We start from the raw sequence: 13,368 nt of genomic DNA, 5'->3' as shown, positions 1-13,368 counted from the left end.
GAAAAGGGAGACATAACAACAGATCCTGAAGAAATCCAAAACACCATCAGATCCTTCTACAAAAGGCTATACTCAACAAAACTGGAAAACCTGGACGAAATGGACAAATTTCTGGACAGATACCAGGTACCAAAGTTGAATCAGGATCAAGTTGACCATCTAAACAGTCCCATATCACCTAAAGAAATAGAAGCAGTTATTAATAGTCTCCCAACCAAAAAAAGCCCAGGACCAGATGGGTTTAGTGCAGAGTTCTATCAGACCTTCAAAGAAGATCTAATTCCAATTCTGCACAAACTATTTCACAAAATAGAAGTAGAAGGTACTCTACCCAACTCATTTTATGAAGCCACTATTACTCTGATACCTAAACCACAGAAAGATCCAACAAAGATAGAGAACTTCAGACCAATTTCTCTTATGAATATCGATGCAAAAATCCTCAATAAAATTCTCGCTAACCGAATCCAAGAACACATTAAAGCAATCATCCATCCTGACCAAGTAGGTTTTATTCCAGGGATGCAGGGATGGTTTAATATACGAAAATCCATCAATGTAATCCATTATATAAACAAACTCAAAGACAAAAACCACATGATCATCTCGTTAGATGCAGAAAAAGCATTTGACAAGATCCAACACCCATTCATGATAAAAGTTTTGGAAAGATCAGGAATTCAAGGCCCATACCTAAACATGATAAAAGCAATCTACAGCAAACCAGTAGCCAACATCAAAGTAAATGGAGAGAAGCTGGAAGCAATCCCACTAAAATCAGGGACTAGACAAGGCTGCCCACTTTCTCCCTACCTTTTCAACATAGTACTGGAAGTATTAGCCAGAGCAATTCGACAACAAAAGGAGATCAAGGGGATACAAATTGGAAAAGAGGAAGTCAAAATATCACTTTTTGCAGATGATATGATAGTATATATAAGTGACCCTAAAAATTCTACCAGAGAACTCCTAAACCTGATAAACAGCTTCGGTGAAGTAGCTGGATATAAAATAAACTCAAACAAGTCAATGGCCTTTCTCTATACAAAGAATAAACAGGCTGAGAAAGAAATTAGGGAAACAACACCCTTCTCAATAGTCACAAATAATATAAAATATCTTGGCGTGACTCTAACTAAGGAGGTGAAAGATCTGTATGATAAAAACTTCAAATCTCTGAAGAAAGAAATTAAAGAAGATCTCAGAAGATGGAAAGATCTCCCATGCTCATGGATTGGCAGGATCAACATTGTAAAAATGGCTATCTTGCCAAAAGCAATCTACAGATTCAATGCAATCCCCATCAAAATTCCAACTCAATTCTTCAACGAATTGGAAGGAGCAATTTGCAAATTTGTCTGGAATAACAAAAAACCTAGGATAGCAAAAAGTCTTCTCAAGGATAAAAGAACTTCTGGCGGAATCACCATGCCAGACCTAAAGCTTTACTACAGAGCAATTGTAATAAAAACTGCATGGTACTGGTATAGAGACAGACAAGTAGACCAATGGAATAGAATTGAAGATCCAGAAATGAACCCACACACCTATGGTCACTTGATCTTCGACAAGGGAGCTAAAACCATCCAGTGGAAGAAAGACAGCATTTTCAACAATTGGTGCTGGCACAACTGGTTGTTATCGTGTAGAAGAATGAGAATCGATCCATACTTATCTCCTTGTACTAAGGTCAAATCTAAGTGGATCAAGGAACTTCACATAAAACCAGAGACACTGAAACTTATAGAGGAGAAAGTGGGGAAAAGCCTTGAAGATATGGGCACAGGGGAAAAATTCCTGAACAGAACAGCAATGGCTTGTGCTGTAAGATCGAGAATCGACAAATGGGACCTAATGAAACTCCAAAGTTTCTGCAAGGCAAAAGACACCGTCAATAAGACAAAAAGACCACCAACAGATTGGGAAAGGATCTTTACCTATCCTAAATCAGATAGGGGACTAATATCCAACATATATAAAGAACTCAAGAAGGTGGACTTCAGAAAATCAAATAACCCCATTAAAAAATGGGGCTCAGAACTGAACAAAGAATTCTCACCTGTTGTACTTTTAAAAGAAAATTTATTAGGTTTTTCCTTCACTTACATTTCAAATGTTATCCCAAAAGTCTCCTATACCCTTCCCTCCGCCCTGCTCCCCAACCCATCCACTCCTGCTTCCCTGCCCTGGCAATCGCCAGTACTGGGACATATAATCTTCACAAGACCAAGGGCCTCTCCTCCCATTGATGGCCAACTAGGCCATCCACTGCTACATATGTGGCTAGAGACACAAGCCCTGGAAGGGGTGGGGTACTGATTAGTTCGTATTGTTGTTCCTCCTATAGGGTTGCAGACCCCTTTAGCTCCTTGGGTACTTTCTCTAGTCCCTTCATGGGGGCCCTGTGTTCCATCCAATAGATGACTGAGAGCATCCACTCTGTATTTGCCAGGCACTGGCATAGCCTCATAAGAGAGAGCTATATCAAGGTACTGTCAGCAAAATCTTTCTGGCATATGCAATAGTGTCTGGGTTTGGTGGTTGTTTATGGGATAGATCCCCGGGTGGGGCACTCTTTGGATGGTCATTCCTTCTGTCTCAGCTCTGAACTTTGTCTCTGTAACTCCTTCCATGGGTAATTTGTTCCCCATTCTAAGAAGGAACAAAGTATCCACACTTTGTTCTTCCTTTTTCTTGAGTTTCATGTGCTTTGCAAATTGTATCTTGGGTAGTCTAAGTTTCCTTGTACAAAGCTCAAGTCTAAGTGGATCAAGGAACTCCACATAAAACCAGAGACACTGAAACTTAGCGAGGAGAAAGGGGGAAAATCTTTGAAGATATGGGCAAAGGGGAAAAGTTACTGAACAGAACAGCAATGGCTTGTGCTGTAAGATCAAGAATCGAGAAATATCCAATAGGGGATTAATATCCAATATACACAAAGAACTCAAGAAGCTGTACTCCAGAGAATCAAATAACCCAAATAATCAAATAAATAAAAATAAATAAATAAAAATGGGGTACCAAGCTAAACAAATCATTCTCAACTGAGGAATACCAAATGACTGAGAAGCACGTGAAAAAATGTTCAACATCCTTAATCATCAGGGAAATGCAAATCAAAACAACCCTGAGATTCCACCTCACACCAGTCAGAATGCCTAAGATAAAAAATTCAGGTGACAGCAGATGCTGGTGAGGATGTGGAGAAAGAGGAACACTCCTCCATTGCTGGTGAGATTGTAAGCTTGTACAACCACTCTGGAAATCAGTCTGGCTGTTCTTCAGAAAATTGGACATAGTACTACCGGAAGATCCAGCAATACCTTTCCTGGGCATGTACCCAGAAGATGTTCCAACTTGTAATAAGGACACATGCTTCATTATGTTCAGAGCAGCCTTATTTATAATAGCCAGAAGCTAGAAAGAACCCAGATGTCCCTCAACAGAGGAATGGAGACAGAAAATGTGATATATTTACACAATGGAAATTAAAACAATGAATTTATGAAATTCTTAGGCAAATGGATGGATCTGGAGGGTATGTATTATCCTTAATGAGGTAACCCAATCACAAAAGAACTCACATAATATGCACTCACTGATAAGTGTTGTCTTACCTTTAATTAGATAGTTGGACCTTATTTCTGAGGATACTACATACTTTTTTTCAGAACATAGAGAAATAAATCTCCAACTGTGTAACTTTTGCCCTACTCATGAGATTTCATGTGCCACATAGTGATGGATAGGCCACTGGGAGAGAAGTCATCAATGTTCTTACTCAGTGCTGGACTCTGCAGCTTATAATCTTGACCTACCAGCCTAGAGTTATGTGCTTGGACAGTAGTGGCATGATGCTAATTTGGGTAACTATCCATTTTCTGGTTGTATTTCAAGCTGACTTTACAGGAGGAATAGAATTAATGTCTCACATTGTAAATATGGTCAAAATCCCATGCATAGAAATGTCATAGGTTGTAGGGAAATTTACATATTTTTTAATTTTATTTAACAGACATGATGTCCATCTTTCTTCTAAATACCTATGTTATTATTCATAGACATGTGATCTCAACCATGATCAGAGAAGCTTCATTTCTCAATAATCAGTAGTTAATATAGAGACTTACAACTGTACAAACTGCTGAAAATATAAACAATGTTAAACAGATTTGGTGGTATAATATATATGACTGATATATAATATATATATATATATATATGTATGTATGTATACACACACACACACACACACACACACACACACACACATATGAAGAAGAAGACATGGAATTGGAGACAGGATTATTGGAAGATCCAGGTGGACTGGCATGAAGGAAATGGGGAGTAGAAAAGATTAAAAATATATTATATACATGTATAAAATTCTAAAATAAAATGAAAATGCTACTATGTGGGAATTTCCTAAAATACATGTATGCATGTATATGAAAAGAGTTTAAGTGGAGTTACCATATAATGGGGTAAGAATAGCCCTCCTAGATTTGACAGGCTAACAAATTAAAAACCTAATGCCAGGAAAGGGCCACTCCATTTGCATTGTTGGCAGTGAGGACCCATATACCCTGAAACATAAAGAAATATCAACAATATTATTGGTTACCTTCCATAATGTGGTAGTAAGAGCTTGTTCATGCATACTTAAATCACAGAACATGAAACCAAATTGGTACTCATCAGGAAGCTTCATCCATACTGGCTAGATTTCACAGTACTGAAAGGTTCTATGCGTGCTACCAGAGGGAAAAAATAATTCTCAGTCTTATCCAGCTTCAAATCCTTACAGCGATAATGACCATCAGAAACATGCCCAGTGTTGCAAATGCTGTGGAAATAACCAAACACTGTCTGGTTGGATGTAAGTCCTAGCCCACAAATAAAATCAACACCTAATACTGGTAATAGGACCAAAAACCTGTGACTAGACAGGGTACAGGCACAAGTGGAGAATGTTTTATTATCATCATACTAAATGGGCATAGGTTAAATTAACTCTTAATAGGTTATAGTTATAGCCACTAATCAGCTCATCCCAGTCTTCATCAACGATGCTTCATGTTTCAGTAAATGGCGATCACCATGGAGACCTACAATTAGTAAATGTGCAAAGAAAAATTGTGGAGTTTTTGGACCTAAATGAGATATCATATTGTAACACCTCCTGCCAAAGATCGTGGATCATTACAAAAGAAATGGCAAAAATATTATCAGATGCAGAGATGGTGACTGATTACAAGAAAACAGTATTTTCTAGACAAAACAGAAAATTAATACATATGAAATCATAGAGATTGAATCAACATGCAGGAGTGCTGCATAACCTAAAGGCAGATAAATCTTCAGAATGAGAGATGTGGTGAGCCTAAAGTCTCACTTGTAGCCAAAGAGCTATTGGCAGTTGATAGCTTGAGAGATATGGAGTCAGTTCTCTTCAAAGGTAAGGGCCCTGGTATGTCAAGCACACCTTAAACAATGTTCACAGACCCAAGAGTACATGACAAGATAAATTGGACATGATATTATTTGTTTAAAATAAGGAACAAAGTTGCCTAAATGGAAGAGGGTAGATATTGGAGTAATAGAGGGAGGAGTGTCAACACAACCAAATACATAAATAAAATTCTCTAAGAATTAAAAATAAATTATGACAAAATGTTAACAATTTCCCATAAAATAATAACATTGATTCCAAGTCATCTTAATGCCCCATGCCAGATGGGCATGTACATAGGTATACATACTTATAGGCCTTTATTAACATGCATACTTATACATATACAGAGAGAGACAGACAGAGAGTGGTGAAAGAGGGGGGGGGGGAGAGAGAGAGAGAGAGAGAGAGAGAGAGAGAGAGAGAGAGAGAGAGAGAGAGAGAGAATCTCATATCACTGGAGGGCATTTTGGAATCTGTGCCTCACCAAAATATTCAGTGATAAAGACATTTTCTTCCTGGCATATTACATAGAGGGACTGAGACTAGACTGCTAGTAAAATAAGATACACTATCCCTTTAGGAGCACATGCTGCTTTGGCAAACATAAATATCATTCACACACACACACACACACACACACACACACACTTATACTCAAGCCTATGCATAATTCCCTTGACAACTCCAACTTAAAATATTAGCATATGAACACTGAAGCTTACAGTGATATTCCCCAACGAAATGGAGTTCATAATGTAAATGCATTGAAAAAATTATCTGAAAGACTGTTCATTCTAAATTAAGTCTGTCAGAGACTGGATAAGAAATATGGTATATCTGTATACAACCCAACATAACCATATTCTTCCTGTATACATTTACAGAGAAAAGCTGAAATGGTTAGAATAGTACTACATTCATACTTCCTTCCTAAGTAATACATAAAATAGAACCTCCATTTTCAAAGCACTGTGCATGTGTTAGCTCCTCCTGTTTCCGATATTTTACATGTATTAGGCAAAATGTGATTTCTTCCAAGATCTTTCTCTATTCGTTTTATATTTTATGTTACCCTTTTCTCACTGCCACGATTTACTCACAACTCCAGAAAGAACGTTTCACAATTGTATCTATTTCTGCTCAAAACAGAATCCAGGATATTAGTTTGTATGACATGTCTTTTGCAGTAAAGTAGAAACTCCTTAATGAGAAGGAAGTGAACCTGCTTGCCTTCAAATCAAGCTAGCTTTAAGACTGGTGCCTATAAAAGCAACCGTTTGTTGTGACTCGGTTCTTATAATTGGGCGAGTAGGTCCTCTCAAGATTCTATCTACACTCACAAGCATGTGGCCCCATTCTTTAAAATGGTCACCAAGACACTGGTTTTCAGCTTTACTTGCAGGGTTAGCAGTAGATACTGTTTTCAGCGTGCCTAATCCTCTTTCATTGGCCTCTTGTCCCCTAGATAGACAGTCTTCCTACATACACCCTGGGGAGAGATGAAAGCCTCTCTTTGGTAGCATTCCTTCAAACAGTATCAACTGCATCTAATATTATTGGTGAAAGAACCTCAAAAAATTATTCCAGATTTAAAATGAGAAGAAGAAAAAAAAAAAAAAAACCAAGGATATAGTGATTGAACTGGCAAACTCATCTAGAAAAGAAGCATGAGGAATGGAAAAAGAAGCCAAGTACCTAGCAATAAAATAACTAAAACTCCTCATGACATATTGATATACTCATAGATCACTCAGTCATCATCAGAGAAATTTCTTGCAGTATATAGACATTATTACAGGGAACCACAACTTGACAATGATTGTAAGAATCTTTGGAACGCTCGGGCATAAATAGCATATTTTTATCTAACTTCTCCCCTACAGACTCAGAAATATATGAGGATGAAAAGGCAGAATGATAATCTGAACTAGAGGTGATAGATCACACACACACACACACACACACACACACACACACACACACAATCACCATCACCACCACCACCACCACCACTACCAGAAAACAACAATGATAAAACTGTGACTTCTAGAAGAAACAGGGGTTGTGCAAATATAAGTGCATATTGACAGAATCAGCACAAAACCTACACAAGTTCATGTCAGATGAAATTCCAACAGAGAGAGGGTAAGAGAACACAAAGTCCCACTCCTAATCAAAAAGTTATTTTCAAATAAGTTTTCTACAGTGGAATGTCATCAAGTATCATTTGTACTCAAGGAAAGGTTCCATCCTCAGAATTAGTTGGCCGACACAAATGGACTTCATGCTTTTCTGTAATTTCATTTAATTGCTTTGAATTAGTTTTTCTTGTCTTTAGGTATTATTAATATTATTATTATTTATTATTATTATTATTATTATTATTATTATTCCTCCTCCCCCTCCTAGTTTTCATCTTCGTGAGAGGGAGAAAGAATGCAAAATTGGGTGGATAGATAGATGAGGAGGACCTAGAAAGAGTTGAGGAGAGCAAAGGAATATGATCAAAATATGTTGCATAAAAATCTCAGTAACATGATTACCCAAGCAAGAAGTGGAACAAGTAAGACACCAATAAACATAATAAGTGAACAGAGAAAAGCCGTAATATATCAACCCTACACGAAGAACTATAGGCAACTGAGGAAATTTGGGAAATAGAAGGATGGTCTTGTCCAAAGAATGTATATATTTATATACATACATGCATGCAATAACAACTAGTGAGAAAAGAGACCATGTACTTGCAGGACTGCGGAGGGCTATATGGAAGGTTTGGGAGCTAAGAAATGGAACAGAGAAATGCTGTAAATAAATTATAATCTCAATTATAAAAAAATTAAAGATATATTATATGAAAACATAAGGCTTAAAAACAAGTAAACACAAAAAAGGAGGACATGTAGCAATAATTTTACAGCAATTTACCAAAGCAAACAAACAAAAGACTGTCTACAGCAAATAAAGAAGTCAAAATTATGTTTGGAAATTTCACCTATTCATTCACTCATCTAACAAACATTTCCTAAGTACTTAAAAAGAAATTTGGCACCTGTCAGATACTTTGGACATCAGTAAATAATTAGAATAGTGACCTCATAGTGTATACAACATAAGAATAAATTAATAGGAGAAATAAAAATATAAGTTCTTTTGAATAATCAATCAGGTAGTTTAATCAGGGCCAGCCATATGACAATGGGATTGGAAATCTATATTGGATTTTAATGGGGTCATTAATGGGTACATGACTGAAGGAAATGATTTCCTTACTCATTGAATCTTTTAGAAGTAAGTAGCTCAGCATTGGGGTATCGTGTTCTTCAGTTCTTCCTCTATTTATGCCTAGTTGTTGATTAGGCCATTTTTATGCAGTCTCCAGTGCAGGTGTTTGTAACTGCTGTGAGTCTTTGCTTGGCACAGCTGTGCCCAGAAGACTTATTTCACAGACCTTCTTATTTGTTGACTCAAAAATAAGAGAAAAGCACCTGTAATGAATGGGGGATCTTTAGGACCTCTATGAAGAACAACTCAATAGAACATATCCCTCTTGCCACTGAAGATTTTTAATTAATCTATGGCTTCTGGTAGCAGCTTTTTCCAGCTATGCAGAGTATCTTCCTCTTAATGTATATATTTTATGTAAGTAAATATATATTAATAATAAGTTGATATATGTAAATATGTATATAAGTTATATCTTTTAAATTTGGTTACAAGATACAAGTTTTCCATTTGGATCACTCATATATATTTCATTTTGGTTTCCCCATTACCATATCTTAGAATGCCCAAAATACTGGAGGGATGAGACACTGTAATTTAGGATTCTATACCTAGACTAAAATTACAGTTGCATCCTAAGAAGTTTCAGCTACAGGCACAGATAAATAGAAAAAGTCACAGAAGGCAAATGGAAATAATTAGGATGGATCAATGATGAAAAATGAAATCTGAAAACCTTTGAAGAAAGAGAATTTCAGGAATCAACATCAGTATCAATTAAGAGATTTCAACTAGAAAATAATCATGAAATTCAGTAAGTAAAAGTACATTGAAATATCACTTTTTGCAGATGATATGATAGTATATATACATAAGTGACCCTAAAAATTCAACCAGAGAACTCCTAAACCTGATAAACAACTTCAGCACAGTAGCTGGATATAAAATTCACTCAAACAAATCAGTGGCCTTTCTCTACACAAAGGATAAACAGGATGAGAAAGAAATTAGGTAAACAACAACTTTCACAATAGTCACAAATAATATAAAGTACCTTGGCATGATTCTAACTAAGGAAGTGAAATATCTGTATGATAAGAATTTCAAGTCTCTGAAGAAAGAAATTGAAGATCTCAGAAGATGGAAAGATCTCCCATGCTCATGGATTGGCAGGATTAATATAGTCAAAATGGCTATCCTTCTGAAAGCAATCTACAGATTCAATGCAATCTCCATCAAAATTCCTACTCAATTCTTCACTGAGTTAGAAAGGGTAATTTGCAAATTCATCTGGAATAACAAAAAACCTAGGATAGTAAAAACTATTCTCAACAAAAAAAGAACCTCTAGGGGAATCACCATGCCTGACCTCAAGCTGTACTACAGAGCAATTGTCACAAAAACTGCATGGTACTGGTACAGGGACAGAAAGGTAGATCAATGGAATTGAATTGAAGACCCAGAAATGAACCCACACACCTATAGTCACCTGATCTTTGACAAGGGAACTAAAACCATCCAGTAGAAAATAGACAGCATTTTAAACAAATGCTGCTGGCACAACTGGTGGTTGTCATGCAAAAGAATGTGAATTCATCCATTCTATCTCTTTGTACAAAGCTCAAATGTAGGTGGATCTAAGACCTCCACATAAAGCCAGAGACACTGAAATTTATAGAGAAGAAAGTGGGGAAAACCCTCAAAGATATGGACACAGGAAATCTTCCTAAACAGAACAGCAATGGCCTGTGCTGTAAGATCGAGAATCAACAAATGGGCCTCATAAAATTGCAAAGTTTCTGTAGGGTAAAATATACTGTCACTAAGACAAAAAGGCCACCAACAGATTGGGAAAGAATTTTTACCAATTCTAAATCTAATAGGGGACCAATATCCAAATACATACAAAGAGCTCAAGAAACTGAACTCCAGAAATTCAAGTAACTCCATTTAAAAATGGGATACAGAGCTATACAAAGAATTCTCAACCGAGGAATACCGAAGGGCTGAGAAGCACTTGAAAAAATGTTCAACACCCTTAATCATTAGGGAAATGCAAATCAAAACAACCCTGAGATTCCACCTCACACCAGTCCGAATGGCTAGGATCAAAACTTTCAGGTGACAGCAGATGCTGGTGAGGATGTGGAGAAAGAGGAACACTCCTCCATTGCTGGTGGGATTGCAAACTGGTACAAAAACTCTGGAAATCAGTCTGGTGGTTCCTCAGGAAACTGGACATAGTACTACCGGAAGATCCATCAATACCTCTCCTGGGCATATACCCAGAAGATGTTCCAACTGGTAATAAGGACACATGCTCTACTATGTTCATAGCAGCCTTACTTATAATTGCCAGAAGCTGGAAAGAACCCAGATATCCCTCAACAGAGGAACGGATACAAAAAATGTGGTACATTTACACAATGGAGTACTACTCAGCTATTAAAAACAACGAATTTATGAAATTCTTGGGCAAATGGATGTATCTGGTGGATATCATCCTGAGTGAGGTAACCCAATCACAAAAGAAGTCACTTGATACGCACTCACTGATAAGTGGATATTAGCCCAGAAACCTAGAATACCCAAGATAAAACTTCTAAAACACAAGAAAATCAAGAACGAAGACCAGATCATGGATACTTCATTCCCCCCAGAATAGGGAATAAAATACCCCTGGAAGGAGTTGCAGAGACAAAGTTTAGAGCTAAGACAAAAGGATGGACCATCCAGAGACTGCCCCACGTGGGTGTCCATCTCATAATAAGCCACTGAACACAGACACTATTGCATACACCAGCAAGATTTTGCTGAAAGGACCCTGATATAGCTGTGTCCTGTGAGGCTTTGCCAGTGCCTGGCAAATACAGAAGTGGATGCTCACAGTCATCTATAGGATGTACCACAGGACCCCCAATGTAGGAGCTAGAGAAAGTACCCAAGAGCTGAAGAGGTCTGCAACCCTATACGTGGAACAACAATATGAACTAATCAGTATCCCCAGAACTCGTGTCTCTAGCTGTATATGTAGCAGAAGATGGCCTAGTTGGCCATCAGTGGGAAGAGAGGACCCTTGGTCTAGCAAACTTTATATGCCCCAGTGCAGGGGAACACCAGGGCCAAGAAGTGGGAGTGAGTGGGAGCAGGGCGGGGGGAGGGTATAGGGGACTTTTGGTCTAGCATTTGAAATGTAAATGAAGAAAATATCCAAGAAAAAAAGAAAAGAAAAAAAAGTACATCGGTGATCTACAAAGGCATGGAGTATTCACCCTTTTATAAATAAAACTTAGGATGTTTTTTCACTTCCCTGTATCTGTAGATGACTCTGTGTGGAATACTATTTGAATTGTTGATGATTTGAAAGATAACTCCTGGTACCAAAATAATCACTAAATCTTAATATAACCATTTTAACAATGCACAGTCAAATACATAAATGAAGGAAAATGAGAAGGCTTTCATAGCGGTATGAAATATAAATATATCACAGTAGAGAATTGTAATAAATTGGCTTTAATGCTATTTGTGTTAATTCAGCTTCCAAAATCACATGAGGTTTCTCAGGTCTGGTGTGAGACCTTGATGGTCCTTGCTGCCAGCTGGTTCTTTTTAGTTTTATTATTAGATATTTTCTTTCTTTACAGTTCAAATGTTATCCCCTTTCCTTGTTTCCCCTCTGAAAACTCCATCCCCTTCCCCCTCCCCCTGCTCACCAACCCACGCATTCCTGCTTCCTGATCCTGGCATTCCCCTACATTGGGGCATAGAGCCTTCACAGGACCAAGGGCCTCTCCTCCCATTGATGACCAACAAAGCCATCCTCTGATATATATTGGGCTGGAGCCATGAGTCTCTCCATGTGTACTTTTTGGTTGGTGGTTTAGTCCCTGGGAGCTCTGGGGGTACTGGTTGGTTCATATTGTTATTCCTCCTTTGGGGCTTTAAATCTCTCCTTGGGTCCTTTCTCTAGCACCTCCATTGGGGGGACCCTATGCTCAGTCCAATAGATGGGTGAGAGCATCCACCTCTGTATTTGTCAGGCACTGACAAGCCTCTCAGGCTCCTGTCAGCAAGCACTTGTTGGCATCCACAATAGTGTCTGGTTCTAATCAGTAAATAATATTTCCAATGGCCAATGGCTGGCCAGCAAGACAGAGACAGGACTTTAGATTTCCAGGACAAGGAACCACAGAAAGAGGGAGGGGTTAGAACTGTCATGACAAGAGAACAAAAAGATCAACCCTGAAAGCTGCAGGAAAGGAAGCATACAATTTGTAAGAATCAGCACCCAAGAGCCACTCTCCCCCATTGGGTCTTGGGTAGCAGAGATAGAATATAGATTTTAAAAATAATAATTCAGCAATATTGGAGGGGAGAGTGTGCTAGTGGCAGGGAGGTTTATAAAGGCCAGCCATTGCACTAAGTCTATTAAAAATAAGGCTGTGTGTTTGTGTCTTTCAGGAATCCAATCATTTGGGCGGGTGTAGAGGTGGTTCAGGCCCCACCAGGAAGTTTAGAGAGATTAGCAATTTACCACTTCAGGGAATATTATATAACCACAAGTTATGAAATGGAATAGTAAAAAAATGTGTAATTTTTAAATCAATAAATTTGCTATAAGCTATTGTGAGCATGTTCTTCTGCATAAAATGAATTAATAGAATACCAGGATATGTCTTCCA

Source organism: Mus musculus, chromosome 3 (assembly GCF_000001635.26).
Source record: "Mus musculus strain C57BL/6J chromosome 3, GRCm38.p6 C57BL/6J".
Taxonomy (NCBI): domain Eukaryota; kingdom Metazoa; phylum Chordata; class Mammalia; order Rodentia; family Muridae; genus Mus; species Mus musculus.
This window is presented reverse-complemented; position numbering follows the sequence as displayed.